The sequence below is a fragment of the Callithrix jacchus genome, chromosome 12, assembly GCF_049354715.1.
Source record: "Callithrix jacchus isolate 240 chromosome 12, calJac240_pri, whole genome shotgun sequence".
NCBI classification, from domain to species: domain Eukaryota; kingdom Metazoa; phylum Chordata; class Mammalia; order Primates; family Cebidae; genus Callithrix; species Callithrix jacchus.
Genome location: NC_133513.1, coordinates 66,231,205 through 66,251,501, shown reverse-complemented (window position 1 = coordinate 66,251,501; position 20,297 = coordinate 66,231,205). Strand labels below are relative to the sequence as shown.

At 37.8% G+C, this 20,297-nt stretch overlaps 1 protein-coding gene across 7 annotated transcripts in view; it reads left to right on the top strand.

Annotated features, from left to right (window-relative positions):
* Positions 1–20,297, top strand: part of LOC118146324 (uncharacterized) — a 531,773-nt gene that overhangs the window by 168,296 nt on the left and 343,180 nt on the right. The window lies entirely within an intron of this gene.

Sequence of the window (20,297 nt, the reverse complement as noted above, 5' to 3'; positions counted from 1 at the left end):
ATACATTCTTCTCAGCACCACATCACACCTACTCTAAAATTGACCACATAATTGGAAGTAAATCACTCCTCAGCAAGTGCAAAACAACTGAAATCAAAACAAACATTCTCTCAGACCATAGTGCAATCAAGTTAGAACTCAGAATTCAGAAACTAACTCAGAACCGCACAGCTTCATGGAAACTGAACAACTGGTTCTTGAATGTTGACTGGATAAACAATGAAATGAAGGCAGAAATAAAGAAGTTCTTCGAAGCCAACGAGAACGAAGACACAACATACCAGAATCTCTGGGACACATTTAAAGCAGTCTCTAGAGGAAAATATATAGCAATAAGTGCCCACATGAGAAGAGTCAAGAGATCAAAAATTGACACCCTAATGTCAAAATTGAAAGAGCTAGAGGAGCAAGATCAAAAAAACTCAAAACCTAGAGGAAGACAAGAAATAATGAAGATCAGAGCAGAACTGAAGGAGACAGAGACACGAAAAACCCTTCAAAAAATCAGTAAATCCAAGAGCTGGTGTTTTGAAAAGATCAACAAGATAGACAGACCACTAGCCAGACTGATAAAAAAGAAAAGAGAATATCCAAATAGATGCAATAAAAAATGATAAAGGGGAAATCACCACAGATTCCACAGAAATACAAACCATCATCAGAGAATATTACAAACAACTCTATGCACATAAACTAGTAAACCTGGAAGAAATGGATAAATTCCTGGACACTTGTGTCCTCCCAAGCCTAAACCAGGAGGAAGCCAAAACTATGAATAGACCAATAACAAGGTCTGAAGTTGAGGCAGCAATTAAGAGCCTACCACACACAAAAAGCCCAGGTCCAGATGGGTTCACAGCCGAATTCTACCAGACACACAAAGAGGAATTGTTACCATTCCTTCTGAAACTATTTCAAATAATCCAAAAAGAGGGAATCCTTCCCAAATCATTTTATGAGACCAACATCATCCTGATACCAAAACTCAGCAGAGACTTAACAAGAAAAGAAAATTTCAGGCCAATATCTATGATGAACATAGACGCAAAAATCTTCAATAAAATACTGGCAAGCCGATTGCAACAGTACATCAAAAAGCTTATCCACCATGATCAAGTAGGATTCTCCCAGGGATGCAAGATTGGTTCAACATATGCAAGTCTATAAACATAATTCACCACATAAACAGAACAAAGACAAACACCACATGATTATCTCAATTGACACAGAGAAGGCCTTTGACAAAATTCAACAGCCCTTTATGCTAAAAACCCTTGATAAACTCGGGATTGACGGAACGTATCTCAAAATAATAAATGCTATTTATGACAAACCAACAGCCAATATCATACTGAATGGGCAAAAACTGGAAGCATTCCCTTTGAAATCTGGCACTAGACCCTTGTCTCTCACCACTTTTATTCAATATTGTACTGGAAGTTCTAGCCAGAGCAATCAGGCAAGAGAAGAAAATAAAGGGTATTCAAATAGGAAAGGAGGAAGCCAAATTGTCTCTATTTGCAGATGACATGATAATATATCTAGAAGACCCCATCGTCTCAGCCCAAAATCTCCTGAAACTGATAAGCAACTTCAGCAAAGTCTCAGCATACAAAATCAATGTGCAAAAATCGTAGGCATTCCTGTACACCAATAACAGACTGAAAGAGAGCCAAATCAAGAACGAACTGCCATTCACAATTGCTACAAAGAGAATAAAATACCTAGGAATACAACTAACACGGAACGTAAAGGATCTCTTCAAGCAGAACTACAAACCACTGCTCAACGAAATGAGAGGACACAAACAGATGGAGAAACATTCCATGTTCATGATTAGGAAGAATCAATATCGTGAAAATGGCCATACTGCCCAAAGTAATTTATAGACTTAACACTATCCCCATCAAGCTACCAATGACCTTCTTCACACAACTGGAAAAAACCACCATGAACTTCATATGGAACCAAAAGAGAGCCCACATAGCCAAGTCAATTCTAAGCAAAAAGAACACAGCAGGAGGCATCACACTACTGGATCTCAAACTATACTACAAGGCTACAGTAATGAAAAGAGCATAGTACTGGTACCAAAACAGAGATATAGACCAATGGAACAGAACAGAGGCATCGGAGGCAACACAACATATTTACTACCATACAATCTTTGATAAACCTGACAAAAACAAGCAATGGGGAAAGGATTCCCTGTTTAATAAATGGTGTTGGGAAAACTGGCTAGCCATGTGCAGAATGCAGAAACTGGACCCCTTCCTGACACCTTACACTAAAATTAACTCCAGCTGAATTAAAGACTTAAACATAAGACCTGGCACCGTAAAACCCTAGAAGAAAATCTAGGCAAAACCATCCAGGACATAGGAGTAGGCAAGGACTTCATGACCAAAACACCAAAATCATTGGCAACAAAAGTCAAAATAGACTAATGGGACCTAATCAAACTCCACAGCTTCTACATGGCAAAAGAAACGGTCACTAGAGTGAATCGGCAACCAACAGAATGGGAAAAAATTTTTGCAGTTTACCCATCTGACAAAGGGCTGATATCCGGAATTTACAAAGAACTCAAACAGATTTACAAGAAAACAACAAACAAGCCCATTCAAAAATGGGCAAAGGGTATGAACAGACACTTTACAAAAGAAGACATACATGAGGCCAACAAACATATGAAAAAATGCTCATCATCACTGGTTATTAGAGAAATGCAAATCAAAACTACATTGAGATACCATCACATGCCAGTTAGAATGGCGATCATTAAAAAATCTGGAGACAACAGATGCTGGAGAGGATGTGGAGAAATAGGAACACTTTTACACTGCTGGTGGGAGTGTAAATTAGTTCAACCATTGTGGAAGACAGTGTGGCATTTCCTTTAGGACCTAGAAATAGATATTCCATTTGACCCAGCAATCCCATTACTGGGTATATATCCAAAGGACTATAAATCATTCTACTATAAGGACACATGCACACAAATGTTCATTTCAGCGCTGTTTACAATAGCAAAGACCTGGAACCAACCCAAATGCTCATCGATGTTAGACTGGACTGGGAAAATGTGGCACATATACACCATGGAATATTATGCAGCCATCAAAAACTGTGAGTTCGTATCCTTTGTAGGGACATGGGTGAATCTGGAGAACATCATTCTCAGCAAATGGACACAAAAACAGAAAATGAAATACTGCATGTTCTCACTCATAGGTGGGTGATGAACAATGAGAACACATGGACACAGGGAGGGGAGCACTACACACTGGGGTCTATTTGGGGGAATAGGGGAGGGACAGTGATGGGGAGCTGGGGAGGGATAGCATGGGGAGAAATGCCAGATGTAGGTGAAGGGGAGGAAGGCAGCAAATCACACTGCCATGTGTGTACCTATGCAACTATCTTGCATGTTCTGCACATGTACCCTAAAACCTAAAATGCAATAAAAAAAAATGTAAAAATAAATAAATAAAAAATAAATAATTACTGTATTTGCTTTATCTCTTTCTCATTTTCTATACTTGCAGATTTATATGTACATATATATACATAAATACATATATATAAAATATATTTTTTCCTATTTCAGCATTTAGTGATTTTTTTTTCATGAGTAGCTTGAAATCACCCATGGTGGGAGAATTTATACAACAGAAATAAGCAAACTGATAATGGTTTGGCTCTGCATCCCCAGTCAAATCTCATCTTGTAGCCTTTATAATTCCCAGATTTTGTGAGAGGTACCTGGTGGGAGATAATTGAATTATGGGGGTGGGTCTTTCCCATGCTGTTCTCTTGATACTGAATAAGTCTCATGAGATCTGATGATTTAAGAAAACACAAGTTTTCCTGCACAAGCTCTCTTCTCTTGTCTACCGCCATGTTAGATGTGCCTTTCTTGGTCTTTCACCGTGATTGTGAGGCATCCCCAGTCACATGGAACTGTAAGTCGATTAAATCTCTTTTTCTTCCAGTGTCGGGTATGTCTTTATCAGCAGCCTGACAACAGACTAATACACAAATACTACAAACCAAGGCTTTTGTTTATTGATTTGTTTTCTGGAGTTAGTTTATCAGCATGCCACCACTTTTAATACTAAATATTTTGTGCCCCAAGAATGACTACATTCTCTTATATAACTGCAGTAAAAAGACTGACATAAAAGCATTAACACTGAGATAATGCCATAAAGTAATGCAAGTTGATATTTAAACTTCATCCATAGTTACAATGAAGTTCTTTATAGCTGTTCTCCTTCCTGATTCATTGTGTAAAATGTCCTTTGATTTCAGTTTGCATGATGTTTTCCTGTTATGATTTGTTTGGCAGGAATATAATTTAAGGCAGAACATGTCCTCAGTGCATGACATTAGGAAGCAAGAGGTTAACTTTGATCACCTGGTTAAGGGAATCTCTACCAGGTTTCTTCGCAGTGAAGTCAATGATTTTTCCATTTATAATTATTTATTTATGGGATGGGACTATCATTTAAAATTTGATATAACATAAAACATTGTAGTGCATGAACTAAGAGATACAAATAATAAATTTTAAATATTTATAACTAAAAGTTTTATTCTGAAACAGTTTCAATGCTATAGGTTGTTGTTGTTAAGATAGAAAGCTAAAAAGTGAAAATACAAGCTATGAGCAGCATGTTCTAAAAAGAATTTTTATGTTGTAATCAAAGACTCTACTTCTGAGATGCTTGTGTGTGCAAAAGAGAGAAGAGAGAGAACCATGGTAGCATGGTGGGGAGGGAGGAGGTGGAGTTATGCCTACTCCTTACTGTACCTCATTTCACTCTTTTTTTTTCTTTTTTTCTATTTTATTTATTTTATTTTATTTTTAAAGAAAGAAAGAGAAAGAGAAAAAGGGGAGAGAGAACAGGAGTCTTGCTCTATTGCCCAGGCTGGAATGCAATCTAGAAATAGGTATTAAAAACCTCTTTTATGCTGATGATTGTGCTTAACAGCGGAGACAGGAAGGAATAAGGAAAGAAAATAACAAAAACGGCCAACCAATATTTTGTTTATGTGAAATGCTGTGCAAGTGCTGAAGAGTGATTTGCTTCCATTTATGTGGTCTCTTTCAAAATAGGTGTAATGTGATAGTAAAAAAAAGGTATGTTCTGTGGACCTGGGGTGAAGAATTCTATGAATATTCACTGAGTTTACTTTTTCGAGGTCTGAGTTAAAATAATAAATGTCTCTGTTAATTTTCTATCTCGTTGATCTGTCGAATATTAACAATGTGATGTCAAAGTCTCCTGCTATTAGTTTGGGAGTCCAAGTCTCTTTATAAGTCATTGAAAACTTGTCTTATATATCTTGGTGCCCCTATATTGGGTACATACATATTTATGATCATTGACTCCTGTTGTTGCATTGATCTTTTTATCATTATGTAATGTCCTTCTTTGTTTTTTTTAGTCTTGGTTACTATTGTAGTCTATTTTGTCAGAGATGAAAGTTACAACTCCTGTTTTTTTTTTTTTTTGTAGTTTGTTTGTTTTGTTTTTCTTTCCTCTCCATTTGATTGGTGAGTCTTCCTCCAGCCTTTTGTTTTGAGTCTTTTTGTGTCCTTGCTTATGAGATGGATCTGGATACAGAGTGCCGATGTGTTTTGACTTTTTATTCAGTTTGCGTGTCTGTGTCTTTGATTGGGGCATTTAATCCATTTAAATTTATGATTAATATTGATATTTGTGAGTTTAATATTGTCATTTAATGCTGGCTGGTTATTTTGCCCATTAGTTGATATAAATACTTCATTATGGAGATACTCTTTATCTTTTGGTAAGTTTTTGGGTTGACTGATACTGGTTGTTCCTTTCTGTGTGTAATGCTTCTTTCAGAAGCTCTTGTAAAGCTGACCTGGTGGTGATGATATCTCTGAGTGCTTGTTTGTTCATGAAAAATTTTATTTTTCCTTAGTTTATGAAGCTTAGTTTGGCTGGATATGAGATTCTGGGTTGAAAATTCTTTTCTTTGAAGATATTGAATATTAACCCCCACTCTCTTCTAGCTTGTAGGGTTTCTGCTGAGAGATCTGCTGTAAGTCTGATAAGCTTCCCTTTATAAGTAACCTGACCTTTCTCTCTAGCTGCCCTTAGAATGTTCTCCTTTATTTCAACCTTGGTGAATCTAACAATTATGAGTCTTGGGGTTGCTCTACTTGAGGAATATCTTTGTGGTGTTCTCTGGATTTCCTGGAGATGAGTATTGCCCCACCTTACTAGGTTAGAAAAGTTTTCCTGAATAATATCCTGAAGAATATTTTCCAGCTTGGATTCATTCTCTTCATGACATTCAGGTACACCTATCAAACGTAAATTAAGTCTTTTCACATAGTCCCATATTTCTTAGAGACTTTGCTCATTCCTTTTTACTTTTTCTTCTCTAATCTTATCTTCTTGTTTCATTTCATTAAGTTGGTCTTTGACCTCTGATATCCCTTCTTCTGCTTTATCAATTAGAGTGTTAAAACCTGTGCATACTTCTCGGAGTTCTCGTATAGTATTCTTCAGTTCCATTAATTCACTTATATTCCTCTCTAAATTGTCTATTCTCGTTAGGATTTCGTCAAATCTTTTTTCATAGTTCTCAGTTACTTTACATTGGGCTAGAACATGTTCTTTTAACTCACAGAAGTTTCTTATTATCCACATTCTGAAGCCTGATTCTGTTAATGGAATGCACTCGTTCTTCATCAGGCCTTGTTCCCCTATTGATGAGGAACTGTGATCCTCTATAGAGGGAGAGGCATTCTGATTTTGAGTATTCTCAGCCTTTTTACGCTGGTTTCTTCCCATCATTGTAAATTTGTCCACCTTCGTCTTTGTAATTACCAACTTTCAAATTAGGTCTCTTAGTGGACGTCCAACTTGTCAATTCCCAGGTCTGAAATGTGAGCAACCCACTGCACCGGCTAAAACAGCAGCATCAAGATTCTTGGTGCTTTTCTGTCTGGGAGTCTCCCATCTGGCTTCCCTCCTGAATCCCTTCTTCAGTCAGCTCCAAATGTCAGCCAAAAGGGGAACGAGTCCCATTTACTCTCCACCAAGAACCACTGCTTCGGGGCACCAGCAAAACTGCAGTGCCGGCTGCAAGAGTCACACTGGGGATCCGTGGTGCTCCTCCTCTGGGAATCTCCTGGTCCTTGAGCAACAAGAATTCATCTGAAAGTGTGGCGTCGTCCTGTTCTCTGTGCTTTCACTGGGAGCTACAAGCCTGAACTGCTAGTGGTTGGCCATCTTGGATCTCTCTCCCCATTTCAGTCCTAAGTTGCCACTGCTGCCAAAGCCTCAAGAGGATATCTGAGTCTCAGTTAGCTCATATATAAAACTCACGTACCACTTATGTCTTCCTGGAGAGACTTGGGGAAGTGAAATTAAACAGTGACAGTAGCTAATGTTTACTAAATGTTCTATGTGCCAGATACTCTGCATACAGTATGTATATTTCCTCCTTTAAGGAAGTTACTATTATTACCCTCATTTTACAGATGAAAAATAGGAAAATGTTTGAAATGAGAAATGTTAAGTAATTTGCCAAACCTAGTAATTGATAGAGCCAGAATTTAAACCTAAGAAGTGTCACTCCAGAATACATGCCTTTTCTCCTATCCCCTTGCTCGACTGTCCTCAAGGTATGAGTTCTCTTCCATTAATTTTATTTTACACACATGGTAAGTATACAATAGTAGACAGTCATGCATCAGAGTTCAAAGGACAATGCCATATTAAGACATCTTGAGGCCCATTTATTGGGACACCACTTATTTGGTGTCCTTGCTGAACACCAAAACTCTTGTTTGGAGGGGTATAGAAAGCAGTAGAATTTAATAAATGGGCCTCAATAAGTCTTCATGTAGCCCTGTATCTTGTCGTTGAACTCTGATACATGACTTTATTTGTATCTTTCTTGTCTAGAGCAGGGTTTCTCAATCTTGCACTATTGATATTCTGGGCCAGGTAATTCCTTGTTGTGGAGAGCTGTCTTGGGCATTATAAGATGTTCAGCAGCATCTCCAGATTCTACCCACTAGATGCTAGTGGCATTCGCCCTCCAGTTGTGACAACTGAAAATGTCTTCTGATATTGCTAAATGTTCCTAGAGGGAAGAATCAACCCCATTGAGACATTGCCCTGAGGCGTTGCTGGCTGTGCTTTTTGAGTACTCAACACTTGTGACAGCTAAGTGGCTACAAGTGCCCTTGGTGGCTGGTCGCAGCCAGCGGGTCTAATTTCCTTTGCAATTAAATGAACTGTATTTTTCTGAATTTTATATGCATTTGTAATGTGGACTAAAAGAAAGGGCAATTCTAAAGTTTCAGTTCTTTCTTTATAGTTGTTTAAAAAGTAATCTTTGCTTATTGGAAATGTCCTGAGAGTAGAGTTCAGTCACAAGGCTTAGCTGTAATCCCTGCTCTACCTCAGTGCTCTGCTTTGAGCCTCAGTTGTTGCAGCCTTAGGAATGCTGTCCTAAATCAGAAGTCACAAATACAGTGATAACAGAGCTAGGCAAGAAAGATAGGTAAAATCAGGTTGTGTAACACATCAGGAAATACTGATGTCCACAGAGAACCGAAGTACAGGCCCTGTGGCTAGAAGCTTTTGAGTCATACCTGTAAAACACAAAGGTGTACCTGAATTACATTTGGCCTGTGGACAGAAAATTGTGGTATATATAGAAATGCTACTGATTTTGCACATAAACCAGTAAACCTAGAAGAAATGGATAAATTCCTGGACACTTACACCCTCTGAAGCCTAAGCCAGGGAGAAGTCGAAACCCAGAAGAGACCAATAACCAGGGCTAAAGTTGAGGCAGCAATTAATAGCCTACCAACCAAACAAAGCCCAGGTTCAGATGAGTTCAATTATACCAGACATACAAAGAGGAGTTGGTACCATTCCTTCTGAAACTATTCCAAACAATCCACAAAGAGGGAATCTTCCCCAAATCATTTTATGAGACCAACATCATCCTGATACCAAAACCCGGCAGAGACCCAACAAGACAAGAAAACTTCAGGCCAATATCCATGATGAACATAGATGCAAAAATCTTCAATAAAATACTGTCAAACCAATTGCAACAGCACATCAAAAAGCTTATCCATCATGATCAAGTAGGCTTCATCCCGGGAATGCAAGGCTGGTTCAACATAAGCAAGTCTATAAACGTAATTCACCACATAAACAGAACCAAAGACAAAAACCATGTGATTATCTCAATAGATGCAGAGAAGGCCTTTGACAAAATTCAACAGCTCTTTATGCTAAAATCTCTCAATAAACTAAGTATCGATGGAACGTATCTCAAAACAATAAAAGCTATTTACGACAAACCAACAGCCAATTTCATACTGAATGGGCAAAAACTGGAAGCATTCCCTTTGAAATCTGGCACTAGACAAGGATGCCCTCTCTCATCACTCCTATTCAATATAGTATTGGAAGTTCTAGCCAGAGCAATCAGGCAAGAAAAAGAAATAAAGTGTATTCAAATAGGAAAGGAGGAAGTCAAATTGTCTCCATTTGCAGGCAACATGATTGTGTATTTAGAAGACCCCATCATCTCAGCCCAAAATCTCTTTAAAATGATAAGCAATTTGAGCAAAGTCTCAAGATACAAAATGAATGTGCAAAAATCACAAGCATTCCTATCACCAATCACAGACTTAAAGAGAACTAAATCAAGAACAAACTGCCATTCACAATTGCTACAAAGAGAATAAAAAGCCTAGGAATACAACTAACAAAGGATGTAAAGGACCTCTTCAAGGAGAACTACAAACCACTGCTCAATGAACTAACAGAGGACACAAACCTATGGAGAAACACATTCCATGCTCATGGTCAGGATGAATCAATATTGTGAAAATGGCCATACTGCCCAAAGTAATTTAGAGATTCAATGCTATCCCCATCAAGCTACCAATGACCTTCTTCACAGAACTGGAAAAAAACACCTTAAACTTCATATAGAATGAAAAGAGCGCCCTCATAACCAAGACAACTCTAAGCAAAAAGAACAAAGCTGGAGGCATCATGCTACCTGACTTCAAACTATGCTGCAAGGCTGCAGTAATCAAAATAGCATAGTACTGGTACCAAAACAGAGATATAGACCAATGGAACAGAACAGAGGCCTCAGAGGCAATGCCACACATCTACAGCCATCTGATCTTTGACAAACCTGACAAAAACAAGCAATGTGGAAAGGATTCCCGGTTTAATAAATAGTATTGGGAAAACTGGCTAGCCATGTGCAGAAAGCAGAAACTGGACACCTTGCTGACACCTTACACTAAAATTAACTCCAGATGGATTAAAGACTTAAACATAAGACCTAACATCATAAAAACGTTAGAAGAAAACCTAGGCAAGACCATTCAGGACATAGGCATAGGCAAGGACTTCGTGACTAAAACACCAAAAGCATTGATAACAAAAGCCACATAGACAATGGGATCTAATTAAACTCCAGAGCTTCCTCACAGCAAAAGAACAAATTATGATTGAATGGGCAACCAACAGAATGGGAAAAAATTTCTGCAATCTACCCATCTAACAAAGGACTTATATCCAAAATCTACAAAGAACTTAAAACAGATAATACAAGAATAAAACAAACCCTTTCAAAAGTGGGCAAAGGATGTGAACAGATGCTTTTCAAAAGAAGACATATATAAGGCCAACAAACATATGAAAAAATGCTCATCATCACTGGTCATTAGAGAAATGCAAATCAAAACCACATTGAGATACCATCTCACCCCAGTTAGAATGGTGATCATTAAGAAATCGGGAGACAACAGATGCTGGAGAGGATGTGGAGAAATAGGAACACTTTTACACTGTTGGGAGTGTAAATTAGTTCAAACATTATGGAAGAAAGTGTGGCAGTTCCTCAGGGACGTAGCAATTGCAATCCCATTACTGGTGTCTGTCCAAAGGATTATAAATAGTTTTATTATAAGGACACATGTACACATATGTTCATTGCAGCACTGTTTACAATAGCAAAGACTTGGAACCAACCCACATGCCCATTGATGATAGATGGGACAGGGAAAATGTGGCACGTACACACCATGGAATACTATGCAGCCATAAAAAACGATGAGTTTGTGTCCTTTATAGGGACATGGATGAACCTCGAAACCATCATTCTCAGCAAACCAACACAAGAACAGAAAATCAAACACCACATGTTCTCACTCATTGGTGGGTGTTGAACAATGAGAACCCGTGTATGGGAGCATCACACACTGAGGTCTGTTAGGGGGACTATGGGAGGGACAGTGGGTGGTAGGGAGTTGAGGAGGGCTAACATGGGGAGAAATGCCAGATATAGATGATGATGATGAAGGCAGCAAACCACATTACCATGTATGTACCTATGCAAGAATCCTGCAGGTTCTTTGTATGTACCTATGCAAGAATCCTGCAGGTTCTTCACATGTACCCCAGAACCTAAAATGCAATTGTGTGTGCATACATATATATATATACACATATATATATATACATATATATATATATATATGAAATGCTACTGATTTTTGTATATTAATTATGTATCCTGCGACTTTACTAAATTCTTTTATCAGTCCTAAACATTTTTGGTGGAGTCTTTTGGTGTTTCTGCATATAAGATTGTGTTGTCTGCAAAGAGGGATTATTTGACTTCTCCTTGTCCAATTTGGATGCCATTTATTTCTTCCTGTTGCCCAATTGCTCTGGCTAGAACTTCCAGTACTGTGTCCAATAGAAGTGGTGAAAGTAACCTCCATGTCTTATGCCAGTTCTTAGAGGAAAGGCTTTCAGCTTTTTCTCTTCCAATATAATGTTAGGTGTGGTTTGTCACATATGGCCTTTATTATGTTGAGGTATTTTCCTTCTATGACTAATTTGTTGAGAATTTTTACCATGAAGGTATGTTGAATTTTATCAAAAGCCTTTTCTGTGTCTATTGAGATGGTCATATGGTTTTTGTCCTTTGTTCTGTTGATGTGATGTACCACGTGTATTGATTTGCCCTTGGACTAAATTTGTTCCCTGGACTAAAATGATCTCTAAGATCTATTTCTGCTGTAGAATTACTTCTTTCTGCTAGCTGAAATACTCTTTGGTACTTTCCCCTGTGGAGACTTTCTAAACTTCTGGATACCCAATCTGAAAAGATCCAGAAAGCTTATACATTTATTTATAAATTCAACATACTAATAATTCTAGTAAAGAGAATGAAAGTTAAAAGATTTGTTCATTTCTTTGAGCAACTGAATAGCTCTTGTTATAGTCTCGTGGTGAGAGTGTTTTATACTATCATTTAAAAGATGTCAGTGAAAATAACTCGTATGTTCATTCATTCATTCATCAGCAGATATTTATTTAGCACATATTCTTTGCTACTTTAGCTGTGTTCGTTTGATGTTTTTTACGGGGTTGCTAGTCACATGGAAGGAAAATAACTTGTTCATTTTACAACTAAAGACCTTGTTTCAATTTTGTGTGTGCAGTTTCTTTTTTTCCAAAAAGCTGTGCACTATTATCAAAAATCAAATACAGATTTCATATTTGATGAAAAAGGAAAGAGGAAAGTTCTGTAGAATTCTCCATATAGGCCTTCACTACAGAATGACTGTGTCAATATGGGAACCCAAGAGTTAATTTCAGAAAACACTTAAAATCTGATATGAAAAATTTCTCTCTATTAAAAAGAACAATATCCTGTGGCAGGCAATTATCTACTGAAATGAAAACAGAAAGACAAGCCATAGGATAACAGTTGAAACCTTAAAGAACAGAAATATTTATAAGAGGTAATTTAAAAATAAAATACATAAAATTAATCTCAAGGTCCCCTAGGATTTTCTTCCCGTTTATTTCTCTTTCTATCAGAAATGCTGCCAATCTGAGTTGTGGGCAATTTTATAAGTGATACAGAAAACAAGAACTCTTCCTTTCTCCACAATTACCAGGGAAAATGGAGAGATACTCTTTAATAGAAGCCCAGATATATTTATTCTGATGTGCATGTGCTTTCTGGAATGACCGTTCTCAGCGAAACCCTAAAGAGTAAAGGGATAAGGAAGCTGTGACTAATAGTATGTAATTGCCATAGATTGGAGCTGAATACCAGTTCAGCAGGAATAATTACTTCTGGGGAGTTTATCACCAGCAATTTTAAATCCAAGGGAACACGAGTGAGGTCAGTTTTCTGTGTACAAACACAAGGACTGGTAACCAGAATTAATGACCATTTGATGGCCACTGGATAAGGCCTGGCAAAGGTTGGAAACACTATTTCAATTCAGAAATGCTTTGAACTACAGCCATGGAAAGGTCCTTAGAGGTCATATAATTTAATCTCCTAATAGTATAGAAAAGAAAGTTCAGGTTTTGAGTGCTTAAATTACTTGGACAAGACATGCAGCTTGGTTTCCTTTCTTTTACCTAGTGTTCTTTGTGCTTCTTCAGCTTGTTTTCAGGATGATTAATTGCCTCCTCTCTTAAGACATATTCACAGTTGGAATTCAGAACCGAAATTGTTACTGACATTAATCTGGCATTCATAATGCTAAGGGTGATGGTGAACCCAAAGCCTTCCAATGTCAGTCATCTGACTGTAAATTCATGGGGCTGTACCCCTAACCAAAGCATTCACTATGTGAACTAGATTTTAAACATTTCCTACGGTGGAGACAGAAGGCTGAAATTTATAATAAGATGTGAGTTTTTTGTCTCAAATATGTTTAAATCATAGCCTTTGGAATTTCTGAAGATTCGTATTCTACATTATTCTATTTACTAAGTGCTGTGACATCTCCCAGGCTGATCATGGGACTCAGTGGGGACTGATGACAGTTATTTTGTCCGTCTAGTTCTCTAAGAATCAAAGATGCTCCCCAGGGTGGCACTCAAAGCATCATGGCCCACTGAGACTATTGGTTTTTGTTAAGGTTTTAAAAGAATATCCATAAAACAGCATCTAGGACTGAAAACATGCTTATAAAAATGGGAAGTTTGACATATAAGTTTTAGTCTATTAATATAAAAATAAAAATGTAGAATCTCAAGACCAATTTAAAAATTATATGGTTATTCATATTGATTCCCTGAGAAGTATGACATGTTAAATATATCAGATAAACATATACTGAAAATTAGATGTGATAATGATTTAACTTTCCAAATTCTAAATTAAAATTTTCATGTTTTTGTAATTAGTACAGAATTAGATAGTGAATGGGTTATTTTTTAGACACTATAAAACTAATACATACTAGAGAAATTTTGAAAATTCAGAAACAGAAACAAGTTTTAAAAAACCCTGGTATCACTACTTAGAGTAAATTATTTATGTTTTTTAAAAACTTCAAAATTAATTTAGCACATTTCACTTAAGTTAGTATCACAAGATTCCTGTCTAGGAAAGGAAATGTGAATATGCTATGTTAAGTAACTATTCTGGAGGTAAGTGTACTTATAAATAACTGAAATTATCATATAGAGTGTTAATGAGGTTATGTAAAAATATAAGATAACATGTGTCTGGGCCTGCTCACCCGTGTAATCCCAGCTACTCAGGAGGCTGAGATGGGAGTATTGCTTGAGGCCAGGACTTTGAGGTTACAGTAAGCTATGATTGCACTGCACTTCAGACCCTCTGTGACAGAATCAGCTCTTATCTCTAAAAAAAAACCAATAAATACAAGTTTAAAATAATTTTTTAAAAGTCAGCAAGTGGATAGAAAAAAATAAGGATGGGATTATTAAGTAGAAGAGTCAGAGAACATCTGTCTCACACACATCTATGTGCTGGCTTGCCATGAGTAGCCACATATTTGGGTCTAAGAATTCAAGCCAAGATGAAAAGAGAAACCTGGGTGGTTACATGATTTGTAAAATCTTTAATATACATGTCCATAAAATATATATGGGTTCTATGATAGTGTCCTGGACAACATTCTTGTGATACATGTGCTGATAAAATTTTCTTTAAAATGATTCCTTGATAGAGATAGATATTCTTTTCCCAGGAAATAATTTTTACAAATTAGCTCTACTGGCAGGAGTAGTAGTTTAGGGGGCTGGGGAATATAATTCAGTCTGGGTACCTGTTCCTCTGCCAGTCTGGTTGAATGCCTGGAGAATGCTAGGTTAACCCATGAGCAGACTAATTGAGAGTGTAAGGCACCAACAAATTATGTGTCTGTTGATCCAGAAAAGGAGGTAATTTCTAGTGAAATTATTCAATCAAAAATCAAGAAAAAGCAGGTTTATATTTTCAGCACTTATTTATGTTTTCTGTAACTTTGAAGGATGGCTTATTTCAATTTGCGTATAGCAGAAGAAAGCACAGTCATCTTCTCAGTTTTTACGGCCATTAACCTGGTCCTGATTCAGGGGCATATCTTATACTACTTAGAGAAATGAAAGATTCTTGCTCTACAACCAAGTGTGCTGAATGTTTTTCCTCTTGGTAAAGTTTTGATTAATACTAAGTGGCCCTGAGCTTAAGAGCATGTTTCCTGGCAAGTACCAGGAGTGTAGGTATCATCAGACTTCAGAGCTGGGGACAGAACAGGTGAAAAGAAGCCTTCTTTTCCCCACTCCTGCCCCTGCTGCCATGGCCCATCTCTTTTCCAAGGAAGCTAGAGGAAGCCTCAAAAATGGCTTACATTCTTTTCAGACACTCTTTTTCTGAATCTACCCTGTAGTTCAGATGGGTAGATTCTTTAGGCACTTGAGCATTACTGAATAGAGCAGGTGCACTGTTAGTTGGCATAAAAAAATTTCATGGCATGCATAAAAAAATTTCATGGCATGCATAACTGCCCTACCCTGTAATAGCCAAAATATAGCCACATAGCACCCATGGAACACAACAGTAACTCTTAGCAGTGATGTCCATTGCTTAGTACTAGTTATATTAATGGGACAAGAGATAGGCAACACACTTAATGAACAGATAAAGAATATCTGAGAATAATAAATTACATTATTGTCAGAGCTGGAAAGAATTAAGCTGGGAAGATCTCCTGAAAGATGTATGTCTTTATATGTGATACCACACTTAAAATGTGGTATTATGTACAGCATGACTAATGTAGATCAGATGTCCATGAATTCTTCTCCTCCCCTGAATTTTAAAAAGCAGACGTACATAATGCTAACACCAAACTAAAGCACAATATCCGCATTGATATTTTATGGATGTCTGTTTATAAATGTGTCCTGATCATGTATCATAAGCATGTTACAAAAACCTGTTTGGGAGAAAGATAAAGTATTAACTCATTTTTTAGAATTAAAGAGATTTTCAATTTAGCTTCCCAAGTCACTTATTTTAAATTTAACCTCAGTACACAACTAAGTATGAAGTACCTTAAACAATTATTTGCGAATAGTTTACTTTGGAGACGCTACCTGGAACACGTCCACAGAGATGGAATATGTTTTCTTAGCAGAGAACTTTATATTCATTATTCCAAAACAAAAAGGCATCATTTGCCAGAATATGGCATGGCATAAAGCAGACAAATATACTCAAACAGTTTTCATTAGCACTGAAATTAGTTGTAGAAAGTTGATGTCACTTGTGTTTGGGGACTTTAATTCCTGCTACCTGTTTAATTTAAATCAGTATGGCAGAGGAATGCATATCCTCGGTCATTTGTTGGAACAAAAAAAATTTAAAAACCACATGTACAACTGAGTGGTTAATTTGTTGCTATTTTGTCAAGTCAATTAACTTGAAAAGATTCCATTGTTGGGGAATGACCTGCTTGCCAATTTGACGGTCACCCTAGACGGCAGAGGAAGACAACTTCCTTGGTGCAGCTTCGTGGGTCATTTTATATTTAGCACTGTAATTGGCTTTTATTCTTTCCCTTTACAAATTGTATGAATTTTGGGACGACCCAGGCTGCTAACTCCTTTGCAAGCTGGTTTCGTAGATCAGAAATTTCTATTTAGGAGTGAAAATATATCTGTGCTCAGCTCATTATATTTGCTTATAGGGTCAAGCCTTACCCATGGGGCAAGTTGGAAGCCACTGATGTTGTGATTGAGGAGCAAAAAGAAAGCTCCCTCGTCCAGGGAGGCAGCAAGAACGTGGTCTTTGTGTGACACTGTGCTGTTAAAACACACACACACACACACACACACACACACACACACACAAAACCAGAAAAATCCTTTGAAACTCGTTTTCCTCATCTTTAAAATGGGGGTAAAAATTCCTAATTTTAGGGTCATTTGACAATAAAAAATAAATCTAATGAGTACTTTATATAAAGTGGTGATCCATAAAGACTAATAGTTATATCCAAATAATTATCACCCTTACTAACCCATGGCTTGTCCTAGAAAGGACAGAAATGCTTCTGGGGAAGTGTTTTCCATTGAGCCTTGAGCAGTCTTTGACTACTTGATGTGAATTCACTTATACAGTCCTTTCAACTCAGCAGCAGAGAGTGGAACCCAAGGGTGACATTACTGTCCTGGGACAGAGTACAAAGCCTGGCCACTGTGATAACACTTCTTGATAACAAAGAATAGAATCATAGGAGAGAGAAGCACCAGGGGGTGACAGAAGCAGCCTTCGAGTCAGGAGACAGCACCACTGTGACTGGGAGGGCAGAATCCACCTCTGTCAATTTGCTGAAGCAGGGAAAACTCCAGAGAACAGCCAAGGGATCCTGAGATTAGAAGGAGCAGAGGGCAGCATAGATGCAAAGGAAGAACTAGGTAAGTTAAGCCACTAGTTCCTGTGGCCTGGGGTTTGGTTGGCCTGTCAAGGACCAGCTACTTCCTAGGCAATGACTTAAGAGGCAGCAGTTGCTCTTGATCTTCAAGAGATCCTGTCTTTGTAGCCCAGAACAACCTAAACCTCAAGGCTAGCTAACTGAAGTCAGGATTATGGAGAGACAGTGCAAGGCACTACTACCTGCAAAGGCTAAGAGGGGTAAGAGGTGCTTTGTAAAGAGAATCCTCTCCCATCTCATAAATGATGGAACACTGACTTTGTCCATGAACTTGTTGTTATTCAGTTTCCAGAAATTGTATCTAGGTCAGAATGTCATTTCTATCATATTCTATAAACTAGAAATTGTTGAAGCAATTCAGTTGAAGTCATACATAATTTTATTATTTGTTTACTCAAATTGAGGGTCCTTCACCATGTCTCCATTCATAAAATTAAGAATTGATTGAAGTTATTGAGCTTCGATAACTTTTGGACTTCAGACAGTGATTTGATTAATAATGAATGTGATTTGATACAGGGACCTCAGTAATAAGTAATGGGAGGTGGTTATAGTCCATATTCTGGGAATCCATCCTACGGAAGGCTGGTCTGAGTGGTACATTCAGACGTCAATCCACACTTATTACTAAGGAAGCAAACAACAATTACAAGCCAAAGGGATTAGATTGGTAATCTCAGATTTCAATATGTTAGGCATTTTTATAGCCTAAAATATGTGATTATGTGTGTGTGTTCATATGGATCAGGTGTTTTTACTGCAAGCTCTTTGTGGTCAGGGTCTATGTCATCTTTGACTATTTAGCATTAAATAGAGTGGTGGCACATAATCACCAATTAGCAAACGTTTGTAGTATTAATTATTTATACTCAGTGAACATGCAGACATATTCTTATTATTTTGGTCTCACAAAAATACTGCAAAGGAGGCACTATTACTATGATATTGTTACAATCACAGAAACTGAGGCAGAGAGAGGTCAAAGTAGGCACTATTACTATGATCTCATTACATTAAAAGAAACTGAGGCAGAGAGAGGCTGCTTAACTTGTTCAGGATTGCACAGACTGTTATAGGCAGATTTGGGATTTCAGCCTAGGCTAACGTGTCTGTGTTTTAATCCCTACCATGATATACAGTTACAGAATTTGGTGCTATAGCAATGATTAATTGGTCTGAAAGGGACTCCTGCAGTAGTAAAGCCAGGAAGTTTATGAGAATCCATACAAATGAAAATAAGTTTTTGGCTGTCTATCACTTTCTCTTGTAAAAACAAGTAGATGTCAGACATGGTCCAATTTAAAACATAAGCTATGGCTCAATCACAACATCATTTTGGTAGGTCTGGGGTAGCACTTCAGAAATAGGTATTAGCCTCCAGAGCATCTAATATTGAAGTGCAATGAGAGTCTTTGAGGCTGCTGATACACACTCACATGGCATATATGAAGTGACTTTGAAGACATTGTATGCTGGGCACGAAGCTAACTGATCTATGTGCTTTTGTCATTTAATCATCACCAAAAACTCAAGAAGTCAATGTCATTACCTGTCTTTTTAAATGGGGAAATTGGGGCTCAGAGAAATTAAATAACTTGCCCAAGGTCACAGAGTTAGTGAGTAATATAGCTTGTATTCAATCCTAGATCAATCTGACTTGAAAGTCCAAGCTCTTAACACTTTTACACACACACACACACACACACACACACACACACTAATGTAGATGGAATTTATTTGGTATGAGGTTCCAGAAAGTTTTGGAAGAAGAGGAATAGTAAGAGAGGAAAAGGAAGCAAGGCATAGAAGTTTGTCGTTTTTGATGAGCGGTGAGACCTAGTAGAGAAACCAGTGTTTTCCAAATGGCAGGTGTTTGTTGGAGACTTCGCTGGTTATCACAGGAGCAAGGTGTTTGTTGGAGATCTAGCTGCTTATCATAGGCACATGTTTCTTTAATTTTTTTTTTGAGATGGAGTCTTGCACTGTCACCCAGGCTCTAGTGCAGTGGCCCAATCTTGGCTCACTGCAATCTCTGCCTCCTGGGTTCAAGCAATTCTCCTGCCTCAGCCTCCCGAGTACATGGGACAACAGGTTTGAGCCACCATGCCCAGCTAATTTTTTTTTGCAGTTTTAGTAAGAACAGGGTTTCATCATGTTGGCCAGGGTGGTCTCGATCTCCTGACCTTGTGATCCACCACCTCAGCCTCTCAAAGTGTTTCTTCAATTTTACGAAACCTGAATAGCAGCAAGAGTTTATTTCAGAGTGGTCAGCGATGAGCAGGCCACCTGGCACACAGGGAGGTTTGCAACAGGTAAGTGGGAAGCAGGGCTGCGGTAAGAAACTGACAGAGGGCATCACTGAGGAGCGGAGGCCAGCCAAGTCACCTTGTGTGCCCACTGCCTTGAGCCTGTAGTTTCCTTGGGAAAAGGAAACTGCCTGGAGAATTGCTCTCTGAAGTTCTAACAAAGACAGGAAATTTGACCAAATCTA